Source organism: Aotus nancymaae, unplaced genomic scaffold (assembly GCF_030222135.1).
Source record: "Aotus nancymaae isolate 86718 unplaced genomic scaffold, 86718_ANA_hifiasm-v0.15.2.pri h1tg000057l, whole genome shotgun sequence".
In the NCBI taxonomy this organism is placed as follows: Eukaryota; Metazoa; Chordata; class Mammalia; order Primates; family Aotidae; genus Aotus; species Aotus nancymaae.
In genome coordinates, this window is record NW_026988471.1 from 1,439,996 (window position 1) to 1,462,130 (window position 22,135).

Sequence of the window (22,135 nt, forward strand, 5' to 3'; positions counted from 1 at the left end):
ACCGATTGCTATAACATTGTCTGCAGAAATCTGGCATTACTGATTAAAACTTTGAATGGTATTCCCATTGATCCAATGACCCAATCAATACACAGGCATCCCTCTTACAGAAATGAAGGCACAGGTGTCCAGGTGTGTGTGCGCAAAACGTCTGCAGCTGTGATCTCCAGTGGAAAAGGCTGGGAATCCACATTCAGGCTGATGGCAGAGAAATGGTGGACTCAATTCAGGCTAAAATGCACCATGGAATATCCTGCTGCTATTTCTAAAGAGTGAGACGGGGCCGGTCATTTTGACCTGCAGAAGTGTCTGCATACAAAATGGAGTAAGAGCAGGTTCATCAGCCTTCACGGTGCAACCGGGTGTTCACAGGAAGGAAACGGTTTTTGAAGCTGAGAGGGAATTTGTGTTGCGATGCCTTACGGAAGTAGAGATGAGACGGCCTTCACCAGCAGCGGGTTGTGCCTGGGCAAAGCTGCTTGGGTCCTCCTTTCCCTGACGATAAAAAGCTGCAGTGACCAAAGCACGCACCCCACTGAGACGGGGCAGCAGCAGCACAGCAGGTACACAGAGCTCACCACGTGTAGCTCGGACTAAGAGACAGGAAGGAGTTCGTCCATCCGCATCAGGGTGCACGTGACAGGGGACTTGGGGAAGACGCCACTGCGCAGACACACATAAATCAAACAGCCGATGGTACAACAGTTGTGGAAAAACTATGCTTGTGCCTCCTAGTTCAGAACAAGGTGACACAAGCATATTCATAATTTCCAGTGCAGATGTCACTTCTCTTTTTAAAATTACTTTTGCAATTTTAAAATGTCATTTTATTGGTAAAAGGGGCTGCATGGAGAGTTTATTTACTTACTGATTAGATTTACAAATGTGATACCCACCATTAGCCTTGGGGCATATGGTTACAAAGACGACAAAGCACATTAGTAACTAACTGAGAGGCGAGTAGCTTGGCCAATAGCAGATTTTAGCCTGTGATGTGGGGCTCTGGACACAATATATTCATGACAACCTGCTCCATTGAAAACAGGGCAGTGGGGAGGACTTGCCAGAGCAGTGATTATGAGACTTAACCACGAAGGTCTGGTGCTTCTAATGGCTCTTCCCAAATGAGAACTTGGTCACATACCCTCACATGTACTGCACAGAGACTGTTCTGTTACACACCACACTCTCCACGGGTGGTACATGGCCTCTAATTCCGGAAGGGGATGTGCAAGAGAGTTCATCTTCTTTTTTTCTTTTTTAGATGAAGTCTCGCTCTGTTGCCCAGGCTGGAGTGCAGCCGCACAATGTCGGGTCACTGCAACCTCCGACCCCCTGGTTCAAGTGATTCTCCTGCCTCAGCCTCCTGAGTAGCTGGGATTACAGGTAACGCCACCACACCTGGCTAATTTTTATATTTTTAGTAGAAATAGGGTTTCACCATGTTGGCCAAGATGGTCTCCAACTCCTGACCTCTTGATCTGCCTACCTTGGGCTCCCAAAGTGCTGGGATTACAGGCGTGAGCCACTGCTCTCGGCTGAGAGTTCATCATTTTTGGCAGAGCTCAAGGGTCTCTTAAGAAATCATTCTACTATAAAGACACATGCACACGTATGTTTATTGCAGCACTAGCTACAATATCAAAGACTTGGAACCAACCCAAATCCCCATCAATGATAAACTGGATAAAGGAAATGTGGCACATATACACCATGGAATACTATGAAGCCAAAAAAAAAGAATGAATTCATGTCCTTTTCAGGGACATGGATGAAGCTGGAAACCATCATTCTTAGCAAACTAACACAGGAACAGAAAACCAAACACCGCATGTTCTCACTCATAAGTGGGAGTTGAACAATGAGAACACATGGACACAGGGAGGGGAACACCACATACCAGGGCCTGTTGGGGGTGGGGGGCAAGGCAGGGGAGACCATTAGGAGAAATACCTAATGCATGCGGGGCTTAAAACCTAGCTGATGGGTTAATAGGTGCAGCAAACCACCATGGCACATATATTCCTGTGTAACAAACCTGCACGTCCTGTACATGTATCCCAGAACTTAGTAAAAGTTAAAGAAAAGAGAGAGAATCTCTGTCATCTGAAGAGACTAAGTCTACAGAAACATATGAACTTAAAAATTAAGTCCTTTCAAGGCATCGATGGAATCGGAAATGCTCACGATGGCCTGCTGGAAATGTATCGGGTTTCTTGGTAACTCAGCCTTGAAAGCAGTGCCCTGTCCTGTCCTTAAAAACTCCAGCCCCTCTTCCTAACTGGAGTCGTCTCTTTTCATAGTCACTGACAATTGCTAAGTTGTGAGAAGTGTCACAACGCGGAGGAGAGGTATGCTTCCCTCCTTCTGTTCCTCCTGTGCACACTCTCTTCTTTTGGGGGAGGAAGACACACGTTGGGAGCCGGCGCTTCTTGAGTGTTCAGGACAACGGCTCGCGTGCCAGCATTACCACGTTGTGCTTAACTCTAAATATCCTTTTGAAAGTTTGGGAAGATCACAGCACAGCCGAGTAAAGCCATGATCTCTACAGGCACAAAACCGAGAGGCTGCTCCTCCTACCCGCAGTCAGCGTCTTTATTCTTCTCTGTAATATGCCGTCAAACCCAACTTCTCCCACCATTTGCAAATTAGGGACACACGGAACCAGGCATCTCACAAAACAGCGAACTTAGCCAAAAAGGACAGCAAATGCAGTTCAAACGGTCGAAGTCACTCCCCCGCATGCTTCCCAAGCATGCTTATCTCTTACGTTGCTATTTTTAAGTTATTGCTATTTGTGGAGATTAATCCCACAGCAGTTAATTTCCTCCCTGTCACCCAACGTAAACCCAAAAGCATATAAACACCCAACAGCACGGCACACCTTTCCTTGGGAAGCTGACATAAAGTCAAAATCTTTTTATTCTTGTCTTCAATGTGCTTCATTTTCAAAGGGCATAAATAGCTGATTAACTTTCTGTGTGTCTCTACATCAGAACACACTTCCTGCTTTCTCAAGGGTCCCTTGGTGCTGATCTGATTCAGTGGCCAACACATCCCCGTCTAAGGGCGGTGTCCACCCTCACATGAAAGGCACATGTTTGCGGTAAGGTTGCGTACCCCCTTCCCCAAGCTCCTTTCCCTGACTCTCCACTATGCCCCGGTGCTTAGGGACACACCAAATGCCCTAATTGTATGACAGATGCTTTAAGAGAAAAAAAAATAAAAGCAGACATGAATAATTTCTTTAAGGTTAACAGCTCAGAGTTCACCTACGTATGGAGGAATAGAATATTGATTCTCTGTAGAAACTGCCACTCGTCCCCCAGCCATTGGCACCTCTTCTAGTCCCCTGTTCCAAGTAGCAGAAAGCCCCCTGATAGTGGTGTCACCGTGATTGAACAGAACGGTGTCTCCAAGACTAAACTCACCACCTCTCCCCAAAAATCCATTTTCCATCTAGTGGACCCTGCCCAGTACCTCATGAGCCCGTTGCTCCAGCTCTCAGCTCCCACCCGGGAATCTCGCCTCCCTCCTGGCTTCCGCATCGGGCTCATCGTCTCTTCCATTTCTCTGCCACTGCATTCTCCCTCCTCATTGCTACCGCACCACCAAGATGCCTCCAAACCTTGTCCCTGCTACTGTAAATCTCCTCAGAGATCTCACCCCTCCCATCCGGCTCCCAGAAATCTGCTTTTACAGATAGAAGCTGGATCATTATCATTAGAAAATTCCAAATGTGACTACGTATGTCCCTTGCTGAAAATCCTATATGCTGCTATTGACAGAACGTGTGTGTCCTCCCAAAATTCCTGCGTTGCAGCCCTAAGCCCAGTGTGATGGTTCTTGGAGAAGAGGCATCAGATGATGAGGTTGTGAAGGTGGAGCCTTTGGGTGGGATGAGTGCCCTGGTAAGAAGACAAACAGAGGTCAGCGCTCTCCCTCCACCCGTGAGGACACAGTGAGGCAGTGGCTGGCTGCACGTCAGGAAACGGACGTTCACCAGACAGACAAGGGTTTGTCAGCACTTTGATCTTGGACTTCCAGAGTCCGAAACTGTGAGAAACAAATGCTGTTTTTTAAGCTCCCCAGTTTGTGGCATTTTGTTGTATCCCAAAGGAACTAAGATGCATCTCTTTCCTCGCCTGTGGCTAACAGTTCAACTCCTTACCGTGTACTGCAAAGGAGGGCCTCGCTCACCTCCTAGCTCACTTGCCCCTCATCACAGGGAGCTGCCTGTCTGGGTGAAACTCCTGCACCTCTGCCTTCTTCTTTCAAGTCCCCACACATTCCATTCTGGCTGCCTTTGGTCCTGTTTCTCTCTGACCCACTACACCAAATTCAGTTCCCTCCACTGCACCTTTCCAGCCCCCTACTCCCTCACTGGTGTAGAATTTGTGAGTTCATCCTAATTAATAATCAAGTTATTATCAGTATGTTATGGTTTGGCTGTGTGATAGGGTGTGGCTGTGTCCCCACCCAAATCTCATCTTGAATTGTAGCTCTCATAATTCCCCCATTGCGGGAGGGACCTGGTGGGGGGTAATTGAATCATGGGGGTGGGTCTTTCTTGTGCTGCTCTAGTGATAGTGAATGAGTCCCATGAGACCGGATGGCTTTATAAAGGGATTTCCCCTGCACACTCTCTTCCCTGCTGCCACGCAAGACACGGCTTTGCTCCTCCTCTGCCTTCCACTATGATTGAGAGTCCATTAAACCTCTTTCCTTTATAAATTACCCAGTTTCAGGTATGTCTTTATCAGCAGCGTGAGAACAGATTAGCACACTGTGTAAGCTGCTAATTTCTTACCTGAGCAAGGCAAGACATTTCCTGTCTCCTTACCATTCTGTCCCAAAGTATGACACATGTTCTGAAATATGTTTCTTGATAGAATACAGAAATACATGCATGAATGAATGCACAAGAGAAAGGAAGAAAGGCAAGGTGGACGATGAGGAGAGAAGGAAGCAGAAAAGGAGGCTGGGTCCCGCACTCTGTAGAAAAAGCCAATCATGCTGTGTGCTGGTGACAGCACGCGATCAACACCGAGCGACCAAAGGGCCAGAGAATGTGCTCAGATGGCCAGAAAAGGGGGCGCACTTTCTTCCACTCTGTCCCCCTGCTCTGTGGACCGGGCAAGCCTTTAACCCTGGTCTTCTCTTGGGTCCTTTTTAGCTCTCACTTTTTATGTTCCTCCAATCTGTGACTCTGCTGGGAAACAGAACATTGAGCAAAGGAGAGAAGATGGTTCATCTCGGGGCGGCCAATTTCTTCTTTCTGTCCCTTAACAATCCTTTCAGAAACTGTAGATTCCAGCGATCGGGTGCCTCTGTGGTTTGAAAGAGTTAATGTGTTACCAAAGACTGAGGAATTTAAATTCCTCCGCTCCTCACCGACAAGATCAGGTCTGATATCCAGGAAACTGTTAAATTCTTCAAACCAAGGCTGAAAATCTTCTTGACAAGCAAACACATTTCTCAGCTCTGAGTAGCAGTTGCTGAGAGATGCAGATATAAGAGATTATTCCTCTCCTTTCCCCGCCCTCAAGAGGAGGGAGCAAGTCAATCATGGACACGTCCCAGCCAGTTGGCAGAGCCCAATTTCTTTGTTGGTTTAATATCAATGTATGTTCTTTCTCTATCTATTTTTCATCATGAGACCTTCGATTTTAGTAAATCTATATTATTCTTACTGTTTAGATTTTCTCATCTTCACAGAAATCAGTAATCTATCACACATCCTTAAGAGGCTCGTTAAAAATAAGGACCGCCTCTGAAAGCCTGGTGTGGTTTCCCCCCTCGGCCGCAGTGAAGGTGCACCTGCTAACTGTGCTGGTCACTCACCACTCCATTCGGTCTTCTAGGAGCTGCACTACCAACAGCACGTGAAGGGGCTTGGATTCTAGCAGGGAGGTCATTACGGGGCCCTGTGTTAGGTGCAGGGATATGGATGAAGGCACCAAGACCAGCATCTTGTCTACCAAGAGGCATGAATTCCAGAGGACTTCCTGCAACAGAGCCTGCAGAAGACGTGCGTGGAGTCTCCTCCTCCCGCACAGGTCTCCTGACTGCTGGAAGGCCATTCACTGGAAGGGGAGACGTGGTCTCCAGAAACCCATGCCTTGAAATTTCATCTTCTTTATTTAAACTGTAGCTGACAGACTGAAGAGTGCAGGTGAGTTACAAAAGAATGTGCGTGTCCAGGCCGGGCACAGTGGCTCAAGCCTGTAATCCCAGCACTTTGGGAGGCAGAGGTGGCTGGATCATCTGAGGTCAGGAGTTCAAGATCAGCCTGGCCAACATGGTGAAACCTTATTTCTACTTAAAAAAAAAAAAATCAGTCAGGAATGGTGGTGGGTGCCTATAATCCCAGCTACTCAGGAGGCTGAGGCAGGAGAATCACTTGAACCTGTGAGGCAGAGGTTAGAGTGAGCGAAGATCATATCACTGCACTCCAGTCTGGGTGACAGGGTGACACTCCATCTAAAAAAAAAATGTGCATGTCCAGGCCCCGGGAGAGATCTGGACTGCACAAGAGATATTTCTTTCTTTCTTTTTTTTTTTTTTGAGACGGAGTTTTGTTCTTGTTGCCCAGGCTGGAGTGCAATGGCACGATCTTGGCTCACTGCAACCTTTGCCTCTGTGTTCAAGCTATTCTCCTGCCTCAGCTACTGGGTTCTCCCCAGTAGCTGGCATTACAGGCATGTGCCATCATGCTTGGCTAATTTTGTATTTTTAGTAGAGACGGGGTTTCTCCATGTTGGTCAGGCTGGTTTCGAACTCCCGACCTCAGGTCATAAGCCTGCCTCAGCCTCTCAAAGTGCTGGGATTACAGGTGTGAGCCACCGTGCCCGGCCCACAAGAGACATTTCTGTTCCTCATGTCATAGCTGAAAAATTAGAAAGTGCTGCTCACTCTTCCGTGGTTGTATCAAACAACACTATCATTTAGAGAAAAATGTTTTCTTTATTAAGGTTACTCACATTCTTGAAAAAGAAAAATGTCTTTTAATTTCATCAGGTATGTGGGTTTATTTTTGTTTGTTCTATTTTTAAGAACATTTCAGATTAGGGAGCCAGGATCAGTCAAAACTTTTGCATTATGTATCAAAAATTATAAAGCACACATGATATATGACAAAAACTAAATAGAAAGGGATTTCTCACAGAAGAAATAAAATATGTTGCTTATTTCTTTCTTGTATTTAATCATCTGCCATAACACATGATATCTGCAGATTGAAATTCCTAATTTAAGAGAGTCCTATAAAGCCTTTCAAAATAAGAAAGTTGTTGACATACATTGATGAGCATTACTGTTAAATGCAAAATCATCTCAACTTCAGTTAAATAAAATGTTTTCAAAATGTGCCATAGGGAATTTAAAATTTTATACACATTAAAAGTCAGGAACCAATAAGAATGTTTTGAAAGGCAATTTAATCTAATTGTTTAAAAACAAGCTGTTAAACAGTGCATTTATTCTACTTTGTAGAAATTTGCTCTTTTTGCTTAGTTCAGTGCAAGATAATGGATCAATGTCTCTCTTTTATTTTATTTTTTTTGAGACAGAGTGTCACTCTGTTGCCCAGGCTGGGTGCAGTGGCATGATCCTGGCTCACTACAACCTCTGCCTCCCTGGTTCAAGTGATTCTTGTGCGTAAGCTGCATAGGAACTGGGATTACAGGTACCTACCACCATGCCTAGCTAATTGTTCTATTTTTAACAGAGATGAGGTTTCACCATGTTGGCCAGGCTGGTCTCAAACTCCTGACCTCAGGTGATCCACCTGCGTTGGCCTCCCAAAGTGTTGGGATTATAGGTGTGAACCACTGTGCCCAGCCTGGATCAATGTCTTTTAATATTTTTGATTATTCAAAATTAAGCAATTGCATATTGAAATTATCAAATATATTTTTAAAAATTAACCAAAATTATATAATCATAGAAATTTCGATGTCTTTAAAAATGTCTCGGAAAGCTACATATTAATTCCAATACCACTTGTTTTGTTTGTAAACATTATGCATGCTCTCGTAAGATATTCAAATCCCATAGAGAAGTGTATGGATGATATGCAAATCAGTGGACATTTAATCCACAAAGAGATAACTACTGCTTTTTAAAAATTAAATTGATATCCTTTTATTCATTCCTTCTGTAAAATTCATGTACACACAGATGTGCATACACATGAAAATACATGGTTGTGTATAAGTGGGATCCCACAGGTAAGCTCTTTATAATCTGCCTTTCCACTAATAAACATATAGATTTTTTATGTCAATAAATTTAAATGCTTATTACCATTTTAAGTCTGCTTAGGAGGTCCTGTGGCTGTAACACGTTTCATAAGCCATTTAGGATGCCCGTCTCCACCTGTTTGAGCCAATACAGAGAGCACATTCCCTTTCTCCATCTGTGTATATATATATATGCATTGCATTGTCCTGTGAGATATGTTTCAGAAGTCAGATTTCTGGGCCTGGGTTCTGCTGGAGCACTCTTTTTCTTACTGTGATAGACAGAGCTAAGCTTCCCATCAGAAGAAGTGCGCTAATTAAACCCCTAATATCAGGAGAAGAGACAGTCTCCTAAATCTATTTTGGAAAAATCTGTCAGAGCCAATACTAGTTTCTGGTATATCATGAACGCTCACTGTTTGAGGACTTGTTTGGATTTTACAAGTAGCCCCAAGTCATGGGGCCAGGACAGATGAGTAAGTTGTAGAGGAAGTTGAGTGCTGGAATGAGGAACACTACTCACCAAACGCTGGTGCCTGGAGGAAAATCTCAGTCCAGGGGCCTCCTTTTAGGGTCACAGAGAAACTTTAAACATTAGAAACTTCTATGCAGGGAGACTGATCTAGTCAATGAATTTTGGAAATTAAAAAAATGAAAATTAAAAACCCAAGCACGTCCTCATCTGCTGTTTTAAAATTCTCCTTCTCTTACACGGGAAAATTTAATATTTTCTTTTTAGTCAGTATAAGAAAATACTAGCAACCCTTTAAAAATAATGACTTTTGTCTACCTTTTCTCGAAAGATCAAATTCATATCAAGCTTGTGCTTTCTCTCACATGACACAAAATAACACGCTGTCATGCCTCTCTCTTGCTTGTGTGTGCCTTGCTTTAGAATGCCGGCGAATCCTTTCTCGGACTCAGCTTGAGTCCTACGTCATGATTCACAATCATCTGCTCCAGAGAACCAGAGCAGTGACCTTTCCAAACGTTCATGGATGCAGTGGACATTGAGTCTCATCGCGCTCTTCCTCCTGCCATCTTTTAAAGCTATTTTCCCATCATTTCAACATGCCGCATGTCTTACGCATATTCTCAACTTCGCAGATACTTTGATAGAACTTTTACTCAAACACTGGTGACTTATTTCTTTGTCACATAAGCACCACCAGGATCTCTGCATAGGACTGACTTGCCAGGTGTGAGTGCCGACCACTCCCTGGGTTTCGTGTATATGCTCCCATCTGGAGAGGGAGCCCACCATCCACACACATTAACTGTTCAGAGGGACGTTTGTGTGCAGTGAACTTTAACAAAACCCACCACCCTTCAAGGATTAGAGATTCTGTTCCCACTGCCTTGCAAGCTGATGTATATAAACAAGTGAACCCAAAACCCAAACTCTAATCACTTTTTTTTTTTTTTTTTTTTTGAGACAGAGTCTTGCTCTGTCACCCAGGCTGTGATGTGATGGTATGATCTTGGCTCATTGCAACCTCTGCCTCCTGGGTTTAAGTGATTCTCCTGCCTCAGCTTCTCAAGTAGCTGGGATTCCAGTCATGCATCACCACACCTGGTTAATTTTTGAATTTTTAGTAGAGACAGGGTTTTGCCATCTTGGCCAGGTTGGTCTTGAACTCCTTACCTCAGGTGATCCACCCACCTCTGCCACCCAAAGTGCTAGGATTACAGGTGTGAGCCACTGCACCCTGACCATGATAACTTTTTTAAAAAAGTTGTAGATTCTGAAGTTTAAAAACAAAGAGAGGAATGTCCTAGAAAAACAGGAGCTGATGGAGGAGGCTGTCCCTGGGGCCGAAGTGGTCGGTCACTCCATCTACGCAGCCCGCCTTCACCCCACATCGCCACACTTCCTGCAATTCTACTGGTCAGAGATTCCCCTGGAAGGCAATGTTTATGACTCTCACGTCCTTTCAGAGGGTAGAAGCCTCACTTACTCGTACCACTGAGCCTTTGTTGAAGTGATTGTCCTTCTCCTGATGTCTGTGCTAGGTGCTAAGAATGATGTGGGGTGCAGATGTGGGTCATTTGGGAGCCCTGGTGTTAGAGCGGAAAGAAGCCTGAGGCGTGGGGAGCATTTGTGCCCAGGAAATGGGCACGGCCAGAGGAAAGAGGAGTGCACCCTACACAAACTTGGTCTGATTTAAAATGCATGTTGCTATGGAATACTACACAGCCATCAAAGAACAAAATCATGTCCTTTGCAGCAACACAGATGCAGCTGGAGGTCATTATCCTAAGTAAACTAACACAGGAACAGAAAACCAAACACCGTGTGTTCTCACGTCTAAGTGGGAGCTGAACATCGGGTACCCATCGACATAAAGACGGGAGTAGCAGACGCCAGGGAATGTTAGAGGGGAAGGGAAGGAGGGAGGGGCGCAAGGGTTGAAAAACTATTGGATACTATGCTCGGTACCTGAATCAAACATTCCCCAAACTTTAGCGTCACACAATATACCCCGTTCACAAACCTGCACATGTACGCCCTAGAAAGAATCTAAAATAAAAGTTTGAGTTATGGTTTAAAGAACCTAAAAACAGAAACACCAGCGTGGGTTGGTTGGACCTGCACCTGGGAGGCAAGGCGTCAGGTAGGGGTGGGAGAGGCTTAGACCCACTCCCTCCTGCTCTGCCCTGAGTCTCCCAGGACGAAGGCCGCTCACAATCATGGCTCCCCAGCCACCCCCATGCCTGGACTGCCTTCGGGAGAGAGAAGCTGCTGATGGCGGTCACCAGGCAGTGTCCACATCTCACCTTTCCACAAGGTGGGCTGGGCCAGCTGCGTGGCTCACAGGTTGAATTCCTCCATATTGTGTGCTGGAGAACTAGACATAAATGGGATTGCTCACATTAACTTATTGTTTCTTTTATAATCAAATCCATAGTCTGTGAACAATCCTTGCCCCTGAATCTCTGATACTGTGGTTTCTCTGAGCTGTGAGTGAAATGGAAAGTAAAACCTTACGGGCCAGCATGGGAACCTGCGGGCACTTCAGGTGCCGGATCCGGAAGGAAAGCCCCTTTGCATCTTGCGGCCCCTGGTTCCAGTGAACCACGGAAGTCCGGCCGTGTGGTCGTCCACGTGTCCTGGGTAGATACACTTACATTTAATGGAATTGTTTGTTAAGAACTGAAGGTGCTAGAACACTTACAAAGCACTGTACACATTACTTTTAATAGACTTTCGCAGGTTAGCCAGCATCTTTCTGCGGCTCTCACAGTGTAAAATCACATTCACAACTTCCATACCTCACTACCCTTCTCTTGCCCTGCAAACCCCGAAGAACACTGCAGTGAATTATACCTTTAATTATATCATTATTCTTATACATCTTCTCTGGAAAAAAATAAAATGGACTGAATATAAAATGTAATTTTACTTGTAAAAATATCTCTGATCATGAAGACTATCTTAATATTTGCTTTATTGAAAAGTATGTGTATTTGTGTGTGTGTGTGTGCATGCACAAAACTATACACACACCTCTTATGAGGGCAAGAGCCTTACAAGGAGCCCTGAAAAGCTGAGATGCCTTTCAGGGCCGTGGGACAGGAGGAGCCCATCTCTTAGGAAACTCTCGTCTAGAGACTTCATGTAACTGGCATGCGCACGGCTCTAAAGGTGTGGCCTCATCATCTGTGTATGATCTGAGCAAATGGCTGTGGGGAGATGATTCTAGAGAAAGCAAAGGAGATGCCCCCCAGCCGTATGGGGCACAAGAGTGCTGCAGAATTTGTGGAATGGAATCAGCAATGCATTTCCTCCGGCAGTTCCAGAACACCCTGTCCGGCGCTCTAGCCTGTCTGTATCTGAGACAGAGACCCACGTGGCACTACAGATAAAAGACGTATTATAAAAATAGTCCTGTCTTCATGTCTTCCTTCCCGGTCTTTCTAAACTTGCCACACCATGATATCCTGGTGGGATAAAAAGGGTGTCCACAAGGCCAGATTTAAATTGGAAAGTAAGGAGGAGAGCACTTTCTAAAATAAAAAGGGTAGAAGACGATGTGAGAAAGAAGGGAAAGACACCTTTCATTATCCACTGGAAAAAAATACACACACACACACACACAGACACATACACACATGCAAAGACACACACAGACACACACACACACGCAAAGACACAAAGACACAGACACACACACATGCAAAGACACACACACACAGACACAGACACAAAGACACAGACACACACACATGCAAAGACACACAAAGACACACACAGACACACACACATGCAAAGACATACACAGACACATACAGACACAGACACACACACAGACACACACACAAAGACACATGCAAAGACACACACACAGACGCAAAGACACACACAAAGACACACACAGACACACACACATGCAAAGACACACACAGACACACACAGACACACAAATACACATGCAAAGACACACACACAAAGATAATACACACAGACATACGCAAAGATACACACAAATACACATGCAAAGACATACACAAAGACACACACAGACACACAGATACACACACAAAGAGACGCACACAGACACATACACACAAAGACACACACACACAGACAGATGCACACACACACAAAGATACATGCACACACACATTACCAGAAAATGATACCTGTAATGGTGGCTTATGGCAGATTTTAAAAAAAAGTTAAGTAGTTGTTTATAAATGTATAGAGCTTAATATAATGCTTTGATAAATATATGTTGATTACATAAATTAATTTGGCTTAAAACTAAAAGCAATTCAGAAAGGGTCAAATAGGCAAAAATGCCCGTGCAAGCATTTCATAAAATGATTATTTCAGAAAGTGATGTAACGTTCAGAGGACGTTTATCCTCTCCGTTCGCAGAGTGAGGAAACTGCCCCACCCGGTCTCAGGCCAGTGCTGACAGCCCGGAACACCGGGAGTGCATTTTCCCATCTTAACACAGGGAGTTACTAGTGCCATTGTCTAAGACTGTGTGGTGCCCAAGACTGATTCCGACGGCCATTGAGCCAGCGGGCAGAGGCACATACATCTGCAACGCGAGCCAAGCACATCAGGATGGAGTTTGACCATTTTTCAAATAATGGTTACAAAATATTAATATTATGCCATTTGACTTAGTTATAAATGCATCTTTTTCTTTTGAAAATGAAGAAAACAGGTATATGGATTTGTTGGCATGACAATGAAATAACTGTTGTGTCACGGAGACCACACAAAGGCCAGGAGAGAGTGGGTGGGCAGAGACCCTTGGGACAACAGGAGGGGGTGCGGGTGGTGACCCCCATCCATCCTGAGGTGAGGAAGCGTGGGCAGTGGTCCTGCCTCCCTCCCTGTGCTCAGGGCTGCTGTCAGCTTTTCAGCCCACGCCTGGAGACAGATACGACCCCTAGATCTCAATGAGCAAAAAGATGCACCGTAAAATGCCAAAACACTGTCCCCTGTGTCCAAAGGGGGCCAGCTTGTTCGGGAGCTATTGCTGAGATTCATGAATAAAAAATAACTTCAGAATTAACAAGTGCATCCACGCAGTAAACATTTTCCTATTGTTTCCATGCTTTCTCTTAATTTTCTTCCTGCAATTTTCCTAGATTAATCAATGAGCTGACACCCGACTTAAATAGGGGCCACCTTAGATACGCAGTCACTTTACAATGCATTTCCTTTGGTGCTCCTGTAGCAAAGCTCTAGGCAGTGCCTGGTGTGACCTTGAACGTCCTCCACCGCCACCGACACTAAATACAAGGCTTTTCGTCCATTCGTTCCATAGAGCAGAAAGGAAAGGGGTCTGGAGTATTCGTTACGTCTCATCTGAAATCATCTTCTGGCTGAGCAGTTGCCTCATGATGGCATTTTTCAGCAATAAGACTCGGTGACAATTGGGCTGAGGCAGTTATCAGCATTCAAAAGCCACGCAAAGCTGCAGCTGAACTCCAGCTGCTAGCAGGCTCGAAAAGACCCAGTGCCTTGCAAATCTCTCAGACGGAGGCATTTGGAGACTAGCACTCCATGACCAAATCATGCTCCCTGTGTACACCTACGTCTAATGATAATGACCAGCGCAATCAGACAGCCTTCTCAGCCTGGATGCCTGCAAGTCTGCATCGGACTCAGGACGCATCCACAAATACGCCACTGTGCATGGCTGAGAGGGTGTGAGCACACAGCGGGCACACTGCCTGCTGGCGCTGTGGGCTCTGAGCCCCTGGGCAGAGGCGTTCTGTTGGAGTTAGCACTCAGGCAGGCCTCCAGGACCGACCGTTCCCTCCATCAGACGCCATTCGGCTACGTCCCAAGCGTGGTTTGTCCTTGCGGAATTCCAAGGGTAAACGAGGCACTAGAACCCACAGCTGACTGTCTGTTCAGGCACAGGGCAGAAGCCACATATTCCGCCACCAAGACGTCAGCTCATGGCCTCACAAGTGACTCCAAAGGAGCCTGAGTCCTCTGCACCCGCGGGATGGGGGGGCGGGTGGGGGGCTCAGAGGCTGACAGCATGCGACAAGCTGCCAACCTGCACACGAGAGTTGAAATGGCAGCCAAAGACACAAGAAGGCGGGGTGTCTGCATCCCAGACGGGGACAGCTGGGGCACATAGCGAGCAGCCTGTCCACCTGGGAGCCCCGCAGCAGACGGCAGATCACTGTCACTTAAAGACACAGGTCCATCTGGTACAGTGTCTCCTGGTTACCAGGATTTCCAATTTTGAATTTTAATACACTTTGTCTTTCACTTTCCTGCTCAAGAAAGAGCCGCAGACACCCCAGACTTTAAACTGCAGCTGAATCTGTAAGAGCCAGATAGAGAATGCTGTTGGAGGAGGCTGGCGAGAGGCCGCCTGAGGAGAGCCTGCACCTCTAATTTAAGCAGGATGCAGGATCACACCTCTCATCCTCCGGGGCTCGCCAGTTCCATTGCCTGGTGCCTGCATAACCTGTCTGGATAGCAAGGAGACTGGCAGAGACAGCTGGCAATGATCTCTTGACTAACGGCATAAAGCGGTGCTCCCCAACCTTTTTGACACCAAGGACCAGTTTCTTGGAATATAATTTTTCCGTGGACAGTGAAGGGGTGGGGAGGGATGGATTCGGGATGAAACTGTTCCATCAGGAGTTAGATTCTCATATAGAGGGCACAGCCTAGACCCCTCGTGTGTGCAGTTCACAGTAGCGTTCCAGCTCCTACGAGAATCTAATGCCACCACTGATCTGACGGGAGGCAGAGTTTGGGCTGATGTCCCTGACTGGTTGCTCACCTCCTGCTGGGAGGCTGGGTTCCTAGCAGGCCATGGATAGGTAGTGGCCTGTGGCTTGGGGACTGGGGACACCTGACAAAAAGACTTGATTGTTCCCTTTAGATCCTAGGTGAAACCACAGAAAGGTGCCCAGGGCATGGGGACACCGGGAATTAGAGAATACAGCTGTCTCCAGGGTGTGGTAATCCTTTCTGTATTCTTCAGAGCACAAGGTATAAGCAGAGATCCCACGGAAAACACCCTAGAGTCAGAGAAGGTTGGAAGCTTGGGGTAAACAACGTGAACAGGTTTCTCCACTGTGGGATTTTTAATGCTTTTAGTAAGTTAGTGCATGGTGCAAGCCTCCAAAAGGCAGATACTGTCTTTGATGCACACAGATTATTTTATTTGGAATTCTTATGTGGCATGGAGGTTGCTCGTAACAAAATGCTGTATGCTTGTTGTGAAGTCACAGTCATGTAAGGAACCCTGCCTCCTCCTTGGTCTAGTAAGATTGCTGTCACGCTGCCGTATGTCTTACTCTCATTCCATGACATTGTACGATCTGGAGGCGCTGGTCACCAAGAGGGAGTGTCCCACAGACAATCTCTCTGTTAGTTTGTTCTATGCAGGACCAGTCTCCCTTCCCCTTCCCTTCCATCCTTCGTTATTCCTTCCTTCCTTCCTTTCATTTGTTCTTTTTTCTCTCACTCGGTTTCTCAGTTATGTTCTTCAGCAGAGCAAATTCTGCAGATAGAAATCATGGAAAGTTATCTGTGGAGATTCTGGTAAGCAATAAGGGACTTTAAGGGGAAAGTGTCTTTAAAGAAACAGTGGAAAAGAATAATGAACGCAGTACCTAGTGCTGCAGATCTAAACACCAAGTGGGAAGGCACTCCCAGGGCCAGCTAACACCCACTGCGTAGGTGCACCGTGTCAGGCACTGCGCGCAGATGATAGGCAATTGCGTGAGGCACAAAGGAGGAAAGCAGTGGGGACTGACTTGCCCACAGGCACCTGGGCCACGTGGCCGCTTCATTACTTCAGCTCTGAGCGCAACCTCACTCTTCTCAGAACCGTATGCAGAGCTGGGTTTACCAAGTCTCTGATCCCTTACTCAGACCCCCAGGTCTCTGTTCCCCTACTCAGACCCCCAGGTCTCTGTTCCCTTACTCAGACCCCCAGGTCTCTGATCCCTTACTCAGACCCCCAGGTCTCTGTTCCCTTACTCAGACCCCCAGGTCTCTGTTCCCTTACTCAGACCCCCAGGTCTCTGTTCCCTTACTCAGACCCCCAGGTCTCTGTTCCCTTACTCAGACCCCCAGGTCTCTGTTCCCTTACTCAGACCCCCAGGTCTCTGTTCCCTTACTCAGACCCCCAGGTCTCTGTTCCCTTACTCAGACCCCCAGGTCTCTGTTCCCTTACTCAGACCGCCAGGTCTCTGTTCCCTTACTCAGACCCCCAGGTCTCTGTTCCCTTACTCAGACCGCCAGGTCTCTGTTCCCTTACTCAGACCCCCAGGTCTCTGTTCCCTTACTCAGACCGCCAGGTCTCTGTTCCCTTACTCCGACTACCAGATCTCTGTTCCCTTACTCAGACCGCCAGGTCTCTGTTCCCTTACTCAGACCCCCAGGTCTCTGTTCCCTTACTCAGTCCTCCAGGTCTCTGTTCCCTTAGTCCGATTACCAGGTCTCTGTTCCCTTACTGAGACCCCCAGGTCTCTGTTCCCTTACTCAGACCCCCAGGTCTCTGTTCCCTTACTCAGTCCTCCAGGTCTCTGTTCCCTTACTCAGACCGCCAGGTCTCTGTTCCCTTACTCCGACTACCAGATCTCTGTTCCCTTACTCAGACCGCCAGGTCTCTGTTCCCTTACTCAGACCCCCAGGTCTCTGTTCCCTTACTCAGTCCTCCAGGTCTCTGTTCCCTTAGTCCGATTACCAGGTCTCTGTTCCCTTACTGAGACCCCCAGGTCTCTGTTCCCTTACTCAGACCGGCAGGTTTCTGTTCCCTTACTCCGATTACCAGGTCTCTGTTCCCTTACTCAGAACCCCAGGTCTCTGTTCCCTTACTCAGACCCCCAGGTCTCTGTTCCCTTACTCAGACCCCCAGGTCTCTGTTCCCTTACTCAGACCCCCAGGTCTGTTCCCTTACTCAGACCCCCAGGTCTCTGTTCCCTTACTCAGACCACCAGGTCTCTGTTCCCTTACTCAGTCCTCCAGGTCTCTGTTCCCTTAGTCCGATTACCAGGTCTCTGTTCCCTTACTGAGACCCCCAGGTCTCTGTTCCCTTACTCAGACCGGCAGGTTTCTGTTCCCTTACTCCGATTACCAGGTTTCTGTTCCCTTACTCAGAACCCCAGGTCTCTGTTCCCTTACTCAGACCCCCAGGTCTCTGTTCCCTTACTCAGACCCCCAGGTCTCTGTTCCCTTACTCAGACCCCCAGGTCTGTTCCCTTACTCAGACCCCCAGGTCTCTGTTCCCTTACTCAGACCACCAGGTCTCTGTTCCCTTACTCAGTCCTCCAGGTCTCTGTTCCCTTAGTCCGATTACCAGGTCTCTGTTCCCTTACTGAGACCCCCAGGTCTCTGTTCCCTTACTCAGACCCCCAGGTCTCTGTTCCCTTACTCAGACCGGCAGGTTTCTGTTCCCTTACTCCGATTACCAGGTTTCTGTTCCCTTACTCAGACCCCCAGGTCTCTGTTCCCTTACTCAGACCGCCAGGTCTCTGTTCCCTTACTCAGACCCCCAGGTCTCTGTTCCCTTACTCAGACCACCAGGTCTCTGTTCCCTTACTCAGTCCTCCAGGTCTCTGTTCCCTTAGTCCGATTACCAGGTCTCTGTTCCCTTACTGAGACCCCCAGGTCTCTGTTCCCTTACTCAGACCCCCAGGTCTCTGTTCCCTTACTCAGACCGGCAGGTTTCTGTTCCCTTACTCCGATTACCAGGTTTCTGTTCCCTTACTCAGAACCCCAGGTCTCTGTTCCCTTACTCAGACCCCCAGGTCTCTGTTCCTTTACTCAGACCGCCAGGTCTCTGTTCCCTTACTCCGATTACCAGGTCTCTGATCCCTTACTCAGACCCCCAGGTCTCTGTTCCCTTACTCAGACTGCCAGGTCTCTGTTCCCTTACTCAGACCCCCAGGTCTCTGTTCCCTTACTCAGACCACCAGGTCTCTGTTCCCTTACTCTAATTACCAGGTCTCTGTTCCCTTACTCAGACCGCCAGGTCTCTGTTCCCTTACTCAGACCGCCAGGTCTCTGTTCCCTTACTCAGACCCCCAGGTCTCTGTTCCCTTACTCCGATTACCAGGTCTCTGTTCCCTTACTCAGACCCCCAGGTCTCTCTTCCCTTACTCAGACCCCCAGGTCTCTGTTCCCTTACTCAGACCGCCAGGTCTCTGTTCCCTTACTCAGACCCCCAGGTCTCTGTTCCCTTACTCAGACCCCCAGGTCTCTGTTCCCTTACTCAGACCCCCAGGTCTCTGTTCCCTTACTCAGACCACCAGGTCTCTGTTCCCTTACTCTAATTACCAGGTCTCTGATCCCTTACTCAGACCCCCAGGTCTCTGATCCCTTACTCAGACCGGCAGGTCTCTGTTCCCTTACTCAGACCCCCAGGTCTCTGTTCCCTTACTCAGACCCCCAGGTCTGTTCCCTTACTCCGATTACCACGTCTCTGTTCCCTTACTCAGACCGCCAGGTCTCTGTTCCCTTACTCAGACCGCCAGGTCTCTGTTCCCTTACTCAGACCCCCAGGTCTCTGTTCCCTTACTCCGATTACCAGGTCTCTGTTCCCTTACTCAGACCCCCAGGTCTCTCTTCCCTTACTCAGACCCCCAGGTCTCTGTTCCCTTACTCAGACCGCCAGGTCTCTGTTCTCTTACTCAAATTCTGGCACAACCAAGGGAGGAGGATTCGATCACAGCTGCTTCAGTGACACACTACCTGTCAGGGCACGCTGGCTCTCTCCAGGGCCGTTTCATTCTGGCATTGTGAACATTCTGCTGAGAACTCACTGTTACCCTCATTTTCAGGAGAAGGAACAGAAGTTCCCAAGAGTGCATTATTAGGCTGCAGGCAAGCTGCTCTGGAATGAGGCTGCCAGCCCAGCTCTCCATCTCCAAAACTCAGCTGCCTCTTCCCTCTCCCAGCGCCTGTGTGGTTCCTGGAGCCCTGTTTCTCATTGGGGGAACAGTTTCCTCATCCCACCTCCACTCCCTATGCCCAGACTCAACCACCATATTGTCAACATAGCGATCACATCCAAATTCACATCCCAGCATCCACCTAAAAAGCGCTTTCCTTTCTCACCTCGCCTCTCTTTGCACTCTGCCATCTTCCCCCTCCCTTTACACCGGTGGGACAGGCTATCTTAGAGTCAGCCTCAAGAAGCCCAGATGTCTCGAACGGAGGGACAGGAAGCCGTGGTGCCTGGCACTAATCTGTCTTGGGGAAGGCGGTCATAGAAACCACGTGAACGCAGGACACCCTGAGGCTCTCTAAGGCGAACTTGCTCTAGGACCTGCTTATTCTATACCTTCAAGAAAATGAAAACGCACTAAAATAACGCCCTGTCTCCACGTCTGGGCAATATATGTTTCATCTTAATTTCTTGAGATTATTTTTAAACGAAGCAAAGACAATCATTACTAATATTAGTGAGACAGTTCCATGTAGATTCTAGTTTTCGATCTACTGTAGAAAGTGACGTGACCTGGAAGAAATGAGTCAGTATTAAAAGTCCAGTTTGAAGGCAGGGTCAGAGCACAGTCTTCATCCTGGCTCTGCTGGTCTCTTTCCAACCAAGCCCAGTGGCTCTCAGTTTTGAGACAATTACAATTTTTCTTAGAAATTACAGCACAGATCATGATAGTAATAGATTTTGATCTCTAACCTAAAAGCATCATCTACTTCTTACACCTTAAATTCTCTACCTTATCATCCCGATGGCTCAACACTTTGGGTCCTATTTTTTCTACAAAGATTCAAAATATACAGCTAGTCTTTTGTTGTGAAGGGTATGCTCTTAAAGAAGAAAGCGGGGGAGGGAAAGAAGGAAAGAAGAAAGAGAGGGAGTGAAAAGGAAGGGAAGGGAAGGGGAAGGGAGGAAGGCAAGGTGGGAGGGAGGGAAGGACAAAGGAAGGGAGGGAAGAAGGGAGGAAGAAAAGAGGGAGGGAGGGAGAGAGACGGAGGGAAGAGAAAGAATGGAAAAAGACACTGTGAGAAATTTCAAGGCTGGCTCTGAGAACTGTCATTCGGGATGTAAAAGTTTAGGAGAAGAAAACACCATATTAAGCACCTCTTTACACTCTCGAAGTAAGTGAAATGAAAGTAAAAACTTGGAGTCTGTGCCAAGACAACTGGCAGAAATCACTCTTTGAAGATGTTAAAAGGAAGAAGTTATAACTTGACCAGCTTTAGAGTCTCTTAGTAAAAACTCAGTGCTTAAAACACCGTGGCTTAAAAAACCATTAAGATTTTTCTGTGGCGCTATGAAGCACTTGAGAAGAGACCCTGCTTTTATGAATATCGGACTCCTCTCTTGAGTAGGACGGGAGGAGGGAAACAAAATCTACAGTCAGTCAGTAAGTGCCTGTCGCTTACTCAGAAGAAAAGCAGCTGGGGGGGAACTACTCCCTCATTCCCCACATCCACACCGTGAGAGCACTTTCGGGACGGTGAAGTCCGGAGCATGCGGCTTGCCTCACAGACATCAGGGTCAAAGGTAAACGCTGGATTCATTCCACACCTGAAGAAGTTTTCAGTCCAGCATTGAACAATAGCCAGTAAAACACTATAGGAAGCACAAAGTGACATTTGAAACACATCGGCCCCTCTTGCTCATGGCGGATACGCTCCAAGACCCCCAGTGGATGCATAAAATCTCTGATAGTACCTCACCGTATCTGCACTGTTCATCCTTCATATACGTACGTAGGATAAAGTTTAATTTATAAATTAGGCACAGTGAAAGATTCACAACAGTAACTAATAAGAAGGCAGAAAATAGCACAACTATAGGCCGGGCACAGTGGCTCATGCTTGTAATCCCAGCACGTTGGGAGGCTGAGGTGGGTAGATCACCTGAGGTCAGGAGTTTGAGACCACCCTGCCCAACATGGTGAAACCCAGTCTCTACTAAAAATACAAAAAATTAGCCAGACGTGGTGTCAGGTGCCTGTAATCCCAGCTACTCGGGAGGCTGAGGCAGAGAATCACTTGAACCCAGGAGGCAGAGGTTGCAGTGAGCCGAGATCACACTACTGGACTCCAGCCTGGGTGACAGAGTAAGACTCCATCTCAAACAAATAAATAAGTAAAAATTAAAAATAAAAATAGCAGTCTGGTGAGCTGGCTCACACTTGTAATCCCAGCACTTTGGGAGGCTGAGGTGGGCGGATCACGAGGTCAGGAGTTCGAGACCAGCCTGACCAACATGGTGAAACGTCGTCTCTATTAAAAAAGTACAAAAATTAGCCAGGTGTGGCGGCACGCGCCTGTAATCCCAGCTACTCAGAAGGCTGAGGCAGGAGAATCACTTAAATCCGGGAGTCGACGCGAAGGTTGCAGCGAGTCAAGATCGCGCCGTTGCCCTTCAGCCTGGGTGACAGAGCAAGATTCCATCTCAAAAACAAACAAA

General features: G+C 47.2%; 1 protein-coding gene across 20 annotated transcripts in view; it reads right to left on the reverse strand.

Moving 5' to 3' along the window:
• MYT1L (myelin transcription factor 1 like) overlaps positions 1-22,135 on the reverse strand; it is a 556,234-nt gene that overhangs the window by 354,951 nt on the left and 179,148 nt on the right. Inside the window, exon 1 of one of the 20 annotated variants that reach the window (XM_064363808.1) lies at positions 3,481-3,774. The exons of the other annotated variants lie outside the window; for them this stretch is intronic. The gene's annotated coding sequence lies outside the window, so the exon portion shown is untranslated. Of the gene's footprint in view, positions 1-3,480; positions 3,775-22,135 lie in introns of those variants that run through there. 20 annotated transcript variants of the gene reach the window in all.